We start from the raw sequence: 11,645 nt of genomic DNA on the forward strand, positions 1-11,645 counted from the left end.
ATTGGCAGCTCTGAGCTTGGGCACACACTTTCTTTCATGGAGTAGCTCCAACTTCCATCCACAGTGATTTTATTATGGCAAAATATTTTACTTCTGATTAACCTGAAACAGTTTTTAAGTCTCTCTTTGCACTGAGCTATCTGGGAAAATCAATGAATGGGTAGGTGGGCCCTTTGGGGCAACAAATACAGGCATGTGGTGGGGACTTGAGCTAAAGTTCTTTAAATACATATCCCAAAATTTAAATTATTTCTCACTCAGTCCTCCTATTAGAAAAAATTTAACTGTTCCCTTGCTGACAAAATGTAAGTGGGAGGGAGATATTGTCTGTGGTCCACCCATATTCCCTTGAGTCTTAACATTATAGTACAGACTTCCAGCTGCCTGAAGGATTTCTCTGGGGGTCAGAGTTTACTCTTCTTGCACTTTGTAAGATGTGATGAGTGAAATAATTCCCCCCAAGTAAAAAGCTCACAGTAGAAGGCTGGCTTGAGTTGGTATATAATTGCCCTTGTCCCATTTTCCCTCAGTGAGATAACTGAGGGTGGTCTACACTGGCTCTCCAAGTTCCCCAGAAGGATAATGCTCTAATTGCCCACAGTGGTAATTAGCTCAATAACTCACCTGTTATTAGTTACTTCTTGCTCTGTCTCACTCTTCTATTCTCCTACTTACGTTTCCTGGGATCACCTTCCAAATAAATTTCTTACTCTTGAATCCTTGTCTCAGGATTTGTTTCTGGAAGAAGCAGAGAGAAAAATGCCATCAAGATGATCAAAATATCTAGTTTGGGTCTTGTTGAAGTATGAAGGTGCAGGATTGAGGATAAAATTTCTAAATTCCAGGGTAATGCTTTACATTCAGCATTGAACAGACAGTTCTTGATAGAAAATAATTCAAATGTTGGCCTTAAGGTTCAGCAAATTATATGTAAGGTCTTCCTAAGACCCCTTATGAAATTTACATTATGATTTGGGGAGCTCTTTGGCCTGAAGACATTTAACCATTTTACTCTACTAAATGTGTTGAAAGGGATGAATTCCTTGCAATTGATTGGATCTGATCATTAAAATGACCAGAGCAGACCCGATGTAATGGGAAGTCATATATCTTGAGCCAACAGATTGACTGGGTGGAGACCAGTTATTAAAAATTAGCCATTTGTTCTTCTTTTTTTTGTGACCTAGGCATTAAGGCTCTACTGTGTGCACTGCACTGCGTGGATTATGGAGGAGGAGAAGGAAAGGAGAGATAAAAGGACCCTCCTTCAAAAGGCTGATGGTTTTCTGGGGAACAAAAGAGAAAACTGATAATCAGAAGACCTGAGGTCTTACACCTTGTTTCACTGTATGGCAAGTTACTTTTCCCTTCTGGTCACAATTTTCCTAATGAAAAATGAAAATAGAGAAACAGTTTATTTCCAATTGCTCTTCCAACTCTGTATTCTCTAATTCTTGCTTTTCAATCCCTGTATTTCTCAGAAATATTTTGTATATTGTGTTCTTCAGAGATGAAGTCTGGCATTAAGTTAATAAGGTAGTAAAAGAAATGTTTTTATATTTGTAGTCTTTGATGCAACCACTGTAATTAACATGTTCAAAGTTTATATAGTTTTAAACATAGCTAACATAGTATTAAATATTATCACCTATCACAGATAATTTCATCAAAGTCTGCTGATGGACATTTAGGTTTCTCCTATTATTCACTAGAAATTATGTAATAAACATCTTATTGGACATATTTTTTGCACTTGGTAAAAGTATTTCTATAGGGTAAAGTAGTTGTGTATAGGAATCATGAGGCAAAGGATATGAACTGCAATAATGTTAATAGATTCCATCTAGTGCAATTCTTAGTTACCACATCTTTTAAAAAATTGTAATCTTCCAGGTTTATTGAGATAATTGACAAATAACATTGTGTAAGTTTAAGGTATACAAAGTGATGATTTAATATATGTATACATTGTGAAATAATTACAATAATTAGTTACCATGTCCTTGTCTACTCTGATATAGATTTAAAGAAGATAAGACATAATCTGATATGTGAAAATGACATTGTATTGTTTTAATTTTATGTCTTTAAATATGAGTGATATTCACAATGATTGTTTTATGTTAATTGCCTATTTTATTTTCTTTCTTCTGTGAATTCCTTTCCTTTTCTATGTGTAAACACAATTGTGTATTACCTTCTATGTGTTTCAGGGGTTACGTATATTTTATATTTATCTTTTGTTTCTCAGTTTAATTTTGGTTTCTTCTACTCAGGAATGAAAAATCTTAACATCAAGTTGGTCAGTATTTTCCTTCATTACTTTTATTTTTCAGGTCACAAAACTGATATCTTTTTCTAAGGCAATAAATATATTCACTTCTGTTTTGTCCCAGTGCTTTAAAACATTTTCAACGTTATTGAGGCATAATTGACATATAAAATAGTAAGATATTTAAAGTGTACATCATGGTGATTTGATATATTTATACATCATGAATGGATTCTCAAGTTAATTAACACGTCCATCACCTCACATATTTATCTTTTTTTTTCTTTTTTGGTGAGGACATTTAAGTTCTACTCTCTTAGCAGATTTCAGTTATATAATACTCTGTTTCTGCTATAGTCACCATGTTTTACATTATATCCTCAGACCTTATTCATCTTACAGCTGAAAGACTGGATGCTTTTACCAACTTCTCTCTATTTCACCTACTCCCCAACCTCTGGCAACCACTTTTCTACTCTGTCTCTATGAGTTTGACTTTTTAAAGATTAAGTATATAAGTGATACTGTGCAGTATTTGCTTTCTCTGTATGCTTTTTTTACTTAGTGTAATCTCCTCAATGTCCATCCATGTTGTCCCAAATGACACTATTTCCTTCTTTCTCTGGCTAAATATTATTCCATTCCTTTATCTGTTGAAGGACTCCTGGATTGTTTGCATATATTGGCAACTGTGAATAATACTGCAGTAAACATGGGAATGTAGATATCTTTTGGATATCCTGTTTTCATTTTCCTTGGATATATGCCCAGAAGTGGGATTGCCTCCACACTGTTCTCCATAGTGGCAGAACAAGTGTTCCCTTTTCTCCACACTCTTACCAACACTTGTCTTTTTGATGATAAGCATTCTAACAGGTGTGAGGTGGCTTAGATTTGCACTTCCCTGATGACTTTTAGTGATGCTGAGCACCTTTTCATTTACATGTTGGCCATTTGTATGTCTTCTTTGGAAAAATGGCTATTCAGTTTCTCTGTCCATTTCTTAATTGGATTTTTATTTTGCTATTGGATTTTATGAGTTCTTTATATAGTTTGCATATTAACCCTTTATCAGATATGTGATTTGCAAATATTTTCTCCAATTCTGTATGTTGTCTTTTCATTTTGCTTATCACTTTCTTTACTGTGCAGAAGATTTTTAATTTGATGGAGTCCTACTTTTTATTTTTTCTTTTGTTGCTTAATCCAAAAAATCATTGTCAAGACAAGGAGCTTTTCCCTTCTAATTTTTTCTAGGAGTTTTATGGTTTCAGGTCTTATGTTCAAATCTCTAATCCATTTGGAATTGATTTTTGTGTATACTGTAAAGTAATTGTCCAGTTTAATCTTTTTCATATGGTAATCCATTTTTCTTAATGCCACTTGTTAAAGAGACTATTTTTTCTCCATTGTGTTTTCATGGCTTCTTTGTCACAAATTAATTGATCATATATACATGAGCTTATTTCTGGGCCCTCTATTCTCTTCCATTAATCTATGTATCTGTTTTTATGTCAATACCATTCTGTTTTGATTACAATAGTTTTGTAGTATAGCTTGAAGTCAGGCTGTGTGACACTTTTTAGCTTTGTTCTTCTTTCTTGAAGCTGCTTTGGCTATTTTGGGTCTTTTGTGGTTCCTTATGTATTTTGTGTTTTTTTTTATTTCCATGAAAAATGCCATTGGAATTTTGATAGGGATTGCACTGAATCTGTAATTGCTTTTGTTAGTATGGACATTTTAACAATACAATTCTTCTAATTTATGAGCACAGCATATCTTTCCATTTATTTATGTCTTCTTCAATTTCTTTCACTAATTTCTCATGGTTTTCAGTGTACAGATTTTTAAGCTACATGTTTAAATTTATTCATAACTATTTCATTCACTTTGGTGCAATTGCAAATGGGATTATTTTCTTAATTTCTCTTTCTGATAGTTTGTTAATAGTGTATAGAAATGCAACTGACTTTTGTATATTGATTTTGAATCCTACAACTTTACTTATTAGTTCTAACAGTTTTTTTGGTGGCATCTGAAGGGTTTTCTCTATGTAATATCATGTCATCTGCAAATAGAGACAATTTTGCTTCTTCCTTTTCTGATTTGGATTCCTTTTGTTCCTTTTTCTTGCCTAATTGTTTTAGCTAGGACTTTTAGTATTATGTTGAATAAAAATGGTGAGACTGGGAACAGGAAAATCACTTATATCTGTTTCACTAAGGTCTCTTTCTGAAGTTTTACCTTATTATTATTATTATTTTTAACATATCCATCTGTTTTCAATTTCCTTGACACTCTGTATTGGTTTCTGTGCATTCAATGAAACAGCCACCTCTCCCACCGACCCTTGATGGAGAGATCCTGTGTAGGGGATGAAACTTATCATTTAGCCTGACCCAAGGTCTCAGTTGTCTCTCAAACCTTTGTGATTATCCAGTCTGTCTTCTGTGCTCCTAGTGGCCCCAGAAACTGGGGATATGCCAAGACCTGCTGTGTCCCAAAGAGGTGATTCTGTTAGCACCTGATTCAGGCTGATTAGAAGTTAGACTCTCAGCCAGAAGCTTCTAAAGTATGCACATATATTTCTTTCAGGGGAAGACTGGAAGACAACTTCTGTCAGCTTGCTCTGCTCTGAGCCCTAGGGAACAGCTGGTTAAGAACTGTTTATTTTTTGCCTCAGTCCTGTGGGACTAGTGAAGGCAAGCCCCGCTGGCCACTAGAAGCATGTGATCAAGGAATGTGTTCTCTGGACAGCAGCCACAAAAGCTGGGGTGCCAGGTGTGCACACAAACTCCTTCCAGGGAGACACCAGTGACCTGAAGCAGGCCAGGCAGAGAATGCACAGATGGCATTCACTGGCCTTCCTGGTCTCTGGGGAGGATCCCAGTCAGCCCCTGTATATGTGCTAAATTAGAAACCTGACACTCAAGTAGCAGCTTTCAAAGTATGCTAATGAGCCATTTTCAGGGAAAGAGTGGAAGATGGGTGTTTCTGCCTTCAACTTCTGTGCTGAGGCCTGAGAGATAACCACAGCTATTTCTCATGAGCCTCCTAAGAAGTGTTTCTTTATTTGGTGGTCTTGTGGTCTCAGAAATGCAAGCCCCATTGGCTTTCAGAGCAAGGTGTTTTGGGGACCTTAAAAAGTGGAAGTTTTAAATTGGGTTGCTAGATGTTGGCCCAAATCTCTGCTCCTCAGGAAGAAGCTGGCAGTTGTGGGTCCCTACCAATTATACCTTACTGTGTAGGGAGTGGAGTTTATGGAAAGACTGTGTCTCAGCCTTTCCTACCTGTTTCGATGTCAGTATTTTCTCATTTGCCCAGTGTGCAGGAGTCACTCAACTAGTGCCTGGATTCAGAGGGAATCACTCCATGTGCAGCTGTAGATTTGGTGGGCCTGTGGGAGGGGAGTTCAGGAGCTCCTGTGTTGCCATGTTGGACAAGAACCTTTTCTCAGGCTTTTATGGTCTCATTTTTTGTATTTAAATCTTTATCTATTAGGAGTTTATTTTAGAAAAATGAATGAGTCAGGATACATTTAAAATTTTTTTTTAGAACTAATAATCTGTGGCCCAGCTTTGTTAACTGAACAACCCAGGCTTCTTCAGTGAACTGAAATTTCACCTCTGTTATACACTGAAATACCAGATCTACTTGGATTGATTTACATACTCTGTTTTTTGACATTTTGAGTACGATGTGTCTAGGTGTATAATTCTTTGAGTGACTTCTGTGAGCTTACTGAGTTTCATAGCTATGTAGAGAAATAATTTGTCAAATTTGGGAAGTTTTGGTCATTATTTCTTCAAATATTCTTGCTGCTTCTCTCTCTCCTCTCCTCTGTGACTTCTCATCATGCTTTTTTTCATATATATGGTTAAGAACTGTTTATTTTTGTATATTGTATATTTTTGTATATTTTGTATATTGATATTATTGCCCAGGTTTCTGAACCTCTGTTCATTTTTCATTATTCTTTTTTCTTTCTGTTTCTCAGACTGAATAATTTTAACTAATGTATCTTCAAGTTCACTGATTCTTCTTTCAACTAAAATTTGCTATTGAGTCCTTTCAGTGATTTAAAAAATAATTATATTTTTTCATCTCCTCAGTTTCTATTCAGTTCTTTTTAATATTTTATGTTTCTTTTTTAATATTCTCTGGTGATCATCATTCACATACTTTCTTTTAATTCAGGAGGTCTAGCTTCTTTTGGTTCTTTGAAAATACTTATAAAAGCTGAATTTAAATGAGGAATTATAATATATGGATTCCCTTAAAAATAGTTTGTTTGACTGCTTGTGTTTGTGTATGTGTGTCATACTTCCTGTTACTTTGCATCTCTCATAATTTTTTGCTGAAAACTCTACTTGTAAAATAATATAACTTTTCAACTCTGTGAATCAGACTCTCCCTCTCTTCAGGGTTTATCATTTTTGTTGTCTAGGGACTTTCCTGAACTAATTCTGTAAAATCTGTGTTACATGTTGGATGCAAGCATTGACATCTCTGTTTGGTTAGCTTAGAGGTCAGCTAATGATTGGGCAAACTTTTCCTTAAATGTCTTAAACTAATAAGTCTTCTACACTTTGCCAAAGGGCTCTCTCTCTCTTAGTTGGGACATGCCTTCAATGTTCTGGAAGTTTACAACTCCACCTCAGCTGTCACTTCCTGCTTGTGTAAGGCCTCAGAGTAAGCCTTTCTTGGCATGTCAGAGACTCACATGTAAATGGCCTGCTAGATCTGTAGGAATATGGGGATCTCCTTTTTAAAACTCCTAGGAATAGCTCTTTTTCAAATCTCCTTTTTAAATTTTTTGGCCAGCCTCTTATTTCCCAACTAGTATCACTTCTTCAGACAACTGTGAGGTTCAACAATTGTCACTTACTGTTTTTGACAAATGCCCTGGTGTAGGACTTTTCCCACTGAGGGATTTGTGAGCCAGGTGAAATAATGACAAGTCCTGTGAATAGTGCTTTTCTAAGGGCTGACAGATGAAGTAGTGACAGTTTGCTGGGGGTGGGGCTTTCTGATGCTCTCCAAACCCCAAACCCATATTTTCTCCTGCTGGTTTTAGCAGCTACCATGGTTGTGAGTCTTCTGGTTTTCAAGCCCATTGTGGGTCTGAAGTGGGGATGGGAATAGGAAAGCACCACGAAGCTTACTGTCCTTACAAACATGCAGCTGTTTTTCTTGATAAATGATCCTAAGATTTTTGCAAGTCTCTGGTTTTTCCAGAGTCCTGAAAAACTTTTGTGCCTTTTTTTTAGTGTCTTCATTGTTTTAATGGAGGAGAAAAATTTTGGAGATCCTTACTGTGACATTTTGGAAGTACCACTCTGAAGTCTATTTTTATACTTTTTAAAAATTGTTGTGTCTCTATTTCAATTATTTTAGTTATAGTGAATTAAAGAACTGATAATAAAATCATCCCGCCACTCCTCTACCCACCAATATTTTTCTTTTTAAAACATTTTGGACTATTCTTTTTCATTTATTTTTCCAAATTAATTTTAGAATAATGTCTTCAAATTCTAAAATAAATCTTTTGGTATTTAATTGAGACTATTAAATTATAGATAAACATGGGAAGAATTGCTATCTTTGAAATATTAAATCTTCCTTGAAGGAATATGATGTGGTTATCCATTTATTCAAGTCTTTTTTGTTCTTTAATAGTTCTACTGCTTTCTTTACAAAGAAAAGTTTCTTCATGAGTTTATTTCCAAGTACAAATGTGATCACTACCAGTCAAGTCTGCAGCAGTGTATAGTGATTCTGCAGGACCCAGACGTTCTCTTCAGAGGCTTGATTAGTGAATTAAATGAATATAATAATAGAGACCATTCCCTCTGCATTCTTAAGATCTTTAAGGGTGGTAAACATCTATCTTCTCACCTACTCCTGGAATAAGCTAATGTTTTAGAGTCACTGCTTTGGCCAGTGATGGGAGGACAGTTTAAGTGGCTTTCACTCAGTCTTTCCTTTTATGATCTTTCCTACCCCAAATGCCAATGACCCAATGTGGTGTTCGGATTCACTCAGAGGCTAGGCACACTTTGCAGAAGAGCATTCTCTGAGTGGGCTTGCAGCTGGAGGATGACCTTGATAGCACCCCTTGCATCTGGGGCAAAAGGCTCTCTCTTTAAGGGAGCTCTGCATGGTGTATCTTTATTTATCACATAATTTGATCTCATTCATTAAAAACTTTTATGTACATACTTACATATAAATAAATCTATATAATTCTAAATATATATATTTCCAAAAACATATATGAAAATACTATGTTATATAGCATACTAAGCTAGGGAGTGATTAAAACTACCTTTGTCTTTATCTTAGTTTGGATTCCTGCAGAACCAGAGTAACTCAAGGACTTGTGCTGGTATCTTATTTGGGAGGTGAATCTAGGAAGTACAAGTGAGGAACTGGAAGAAGTGACACAGGGAAGGGATAAAAGCCCATAAAAATATGTAAATGAATGAGTTTTGGGAAACCCTCTTGTCACAGACCCTGTAAGAAACTGTATGGAATACACCTAGAGTTGACCACCAGAGGCCAGGGAAATTGAGGCATTTATTCACTTACTTCCATCTCTATTACTTGAGGGTTGTCCCTGGTGTCCTGCCACCTGCAGATCCAGTTTACACTCCCATTTGGTGGAGTAAGCTCTGGTGCTGCTGGGGAAAGTCTTCACCCACAGTGAAGGGGTGCAGAGGCTTCAGGTAGGAGGCTGTTGCCATTTGGGGAACCACAGCTTCAGGTGACCTCAAGTGAACTGAGGGAATTAGAACTATCAACATGCCTGCTATAACACCATAATGGTTCTAGAAAGATTCAAGTCTCTAAATATATTTAGGATGGGAAAATGACTAATGTAACCTTACCAAGCCAGCCTTGGGTAGTGGCATGGATAACCTGGATTGGTGGAGGTCAGTTTCAGATCTAATGCTAGATAGGTATGTGATGTTACCACTCAGAAATATGTGGTGACTTGAGCAGTTTGCCCAGTTATAACATTCTTTTACCTCAGTAATCAAAGAGATGCTTAGTTAGGTGCCAGTCTGTGACCAGAGGAACCCTGGGCCCATCTCTAGTGCTGGGGCTTCTGCCTCTAGGCTTTGGTTCAGACACATGACCAGCATCAAGCCTTTAGGCTCTTCTAGTCAAGCATCACTGAAAGACTGCCCTTTAAAGCATGGGTTCCCCTTCCATTTTCTGTTATGATGGACTGAACACAATTAGGGAAGCTTTTTTGATTAGAAAACTTTAAGAGAAATTAAAAGAAAGTCTGCTCTGTAGTGAGCGCTCCCCATCAGGTGGTTTACTGTAAAAGAGACCCAGTTGCCATAGTGGATTAATCAGGGGAACCAGTGAGAGGACACAGTTTACCCATGGTAACCTAGCCTACTCTTTTGGCCTATTTTCAATATCTTAGCTTTAGGTAGGCTTGTTTTAAGCACTTTTCCAGACATCTGAGTGTTCACAGAGTGCTTATACTTGCAAGCATGCATCACAGTGGCACATTACCCAGGGAAAAGAAGAGCAAGCTTCCAGGAAGGGTGGTGATGTGCGGGCACCTTTGTGATGTTGCAAAGTTGCAGTTAGCTGGAGATCCTAATGAATCTGGCATTCTTAAGAAACCACTCAAGAGCTCCAATTTCCCACCTGGTATGTTTCTTTCCAACCTATGGATGGAAATAAGTTCTTCTCATTTCAGGTCCCTATCTGCAATCTTTTTTTCACAAGGCTACAGGTTTGGGTTGATCTAAAGGAAGAGAGGAGACACAATGAATGTTAGTGATTCTGAAATGTGTTGTGTCTGAATTTGCCCAAGTTTAGGGTTATCTACTGGGGTGAATGCTAACTCTGTGCTTCCACAGAGTTATACATGTCTTGAGTGAGGACTCTTCTGAGATTCTGGGACTCTGAAGTCTTTCCAATATACTGTTTTCTTTTCTGGGAGAGGTCTGGTGAGAATTTGTGTGTGGAGCTCATGACTTATCACCCTTTCTCGGCAAATCAGGAACACCTGCTCCATATGTTTGCTTTCATTAATAACATGTGAACATTTCAGATGCCAAGTTAACCTAATTATGTATGGCAGATAATTTTCTGAATGATAGGCAAATCTTTAGGGACTTTTTTTTTAATTGTGGAGAACACTCAAATTACAGCTGAGAGGCTTTGGTAGGGGGAGGAGGAGGAAGAGAGGTTGCAGTCTGGTGGGCTTCCAGGAAAAATCCTCTAAGAGAGGGAGGAACTATTGTCCTTTTTATTCAAGGAGCTCATTCAGGCATTCAAGGCTTGGATGAATAGTATGTTATCTTATTTGAGAGTTACAGGAAACAGAGAGTACAGACATGACACAGGCAAGGGAGGAGTCCTATGAAGCCAGATACCACATTGAACAACTGGAGCTTACACCTACAGGTTACTGTGAATATATGCCAGATACATACCTCAGGACTGTCCTTCCCAAAGGGGTTAGGGAGTTGGGGGCATTTGTGTGCCGAATCCAGATCATTGGTTGAGTGTTGCTGGCAGAGGATATTTATTCCTTAGAACTTCAGCCTGCTGGACAGTAGCCTTTCAGGTTTCCAAGAAAAGCTCTTAGGGCCAGAGATACATATATTGGCTGAGCTCCCTAAAATGATATGGTTGGAGGGATGTGGGTAGGGCACGGACTGCATTTTCTATAGAGAGAGACAGTAATCAAATATTAACCCAGGAAAGCCCATAAAATGACAACTGTGATAAGGTTTCTAGGGAGAGATGTGTTTAGTAGTGATTTGTCCTGGACAGGTTTATTTGAATAAAAACTTTACACACGAGCTTATTGGATCTTTTACAACTCCATGAGACTGAATAACTTGCCAGAGGCAGAGACAAGACATGAACCTAGGGTCCTGAGTTGGAAATTGGTGCTTAGTATTCCCGTTCTGCCTTTTCCACATAAAAATTCATCTTCTCTTGGCAATATGCAGACTGAAAACAGCAGGCAGATGTGGTCAGAGAGAATTAAATAACAATGTAGGTGCACCTGGAGGAAAGACTTTCTTTAACTGAGTGCAAACCTAGCCTGCCATCTTTGGATTCCTGTTACTGTATTTTTTTAAACAGTAGTTCTGCACATGTTCCAAGAGGTGGATAGTAGCCAGAGTTCCTCCAAGGGAGAGGAAATCATCCTTTTTGCCTCTCTGTCTTTTCATTAACTCTTAGAGCATAAGATTCAGTTTCACTTTGTATGAGAGTGCTATGCAAACTGGCATTGTTCTCTGGGTATGAAGGGTTACTCTTATTAAAGTGTAGTCTTTAGTTGGTCAGCACAGGGGAACAAACCAGGAGACTGGAATTTGAGTCTAATCTT

General features: G+C 37.4%; 1 long non-coding RNA gene across 1 annotated transcript in view; it reads right to left on the minus strand.

Moving 5' to 3' along the window:
* The window catches only part of LOC140847193 (uncharacterized), a 54,354-nt gene extending 43,360 nt beyond the window's left edge, over positions 1 to 10,994 (minus strand). Inside the window, exons 1-4 of the long non-coding RNA XR_012126927.1 lie at positions 10,738 to 10,994; positions 9,944 to 10,043; positions 8,864 to 9,053; positions 625 to 738 (exon numbers count right to left, since the gene is read on the minus strand). This is a non-coding gene — a long non-coding RNA (uncharacterized lncRNA). The remainder of the gene's footprint in view (positions 1 to 624; positions 739 to 8,863; positions 9,054 to 9,943; positions 10,044 to 10,737) is intronic.
* Between the last annotated feature and the right edge of the window lie 651 nt (positions 10,995 to 11,645).

Source organism: Manis javanica, chromosome 17 (assembly GCF_040802235.1).
Source record: "Manis javanica isolate MJ-LG chromosome 17, MJ_LKY, whole genome shotgun sequence".
In the NCBI taxonomy this organism is placed as follows: Eukaryota; Metazoa; Chordata; class Mammalia; order Pholidota; family Manidae; genus Manis; species Manis javanica.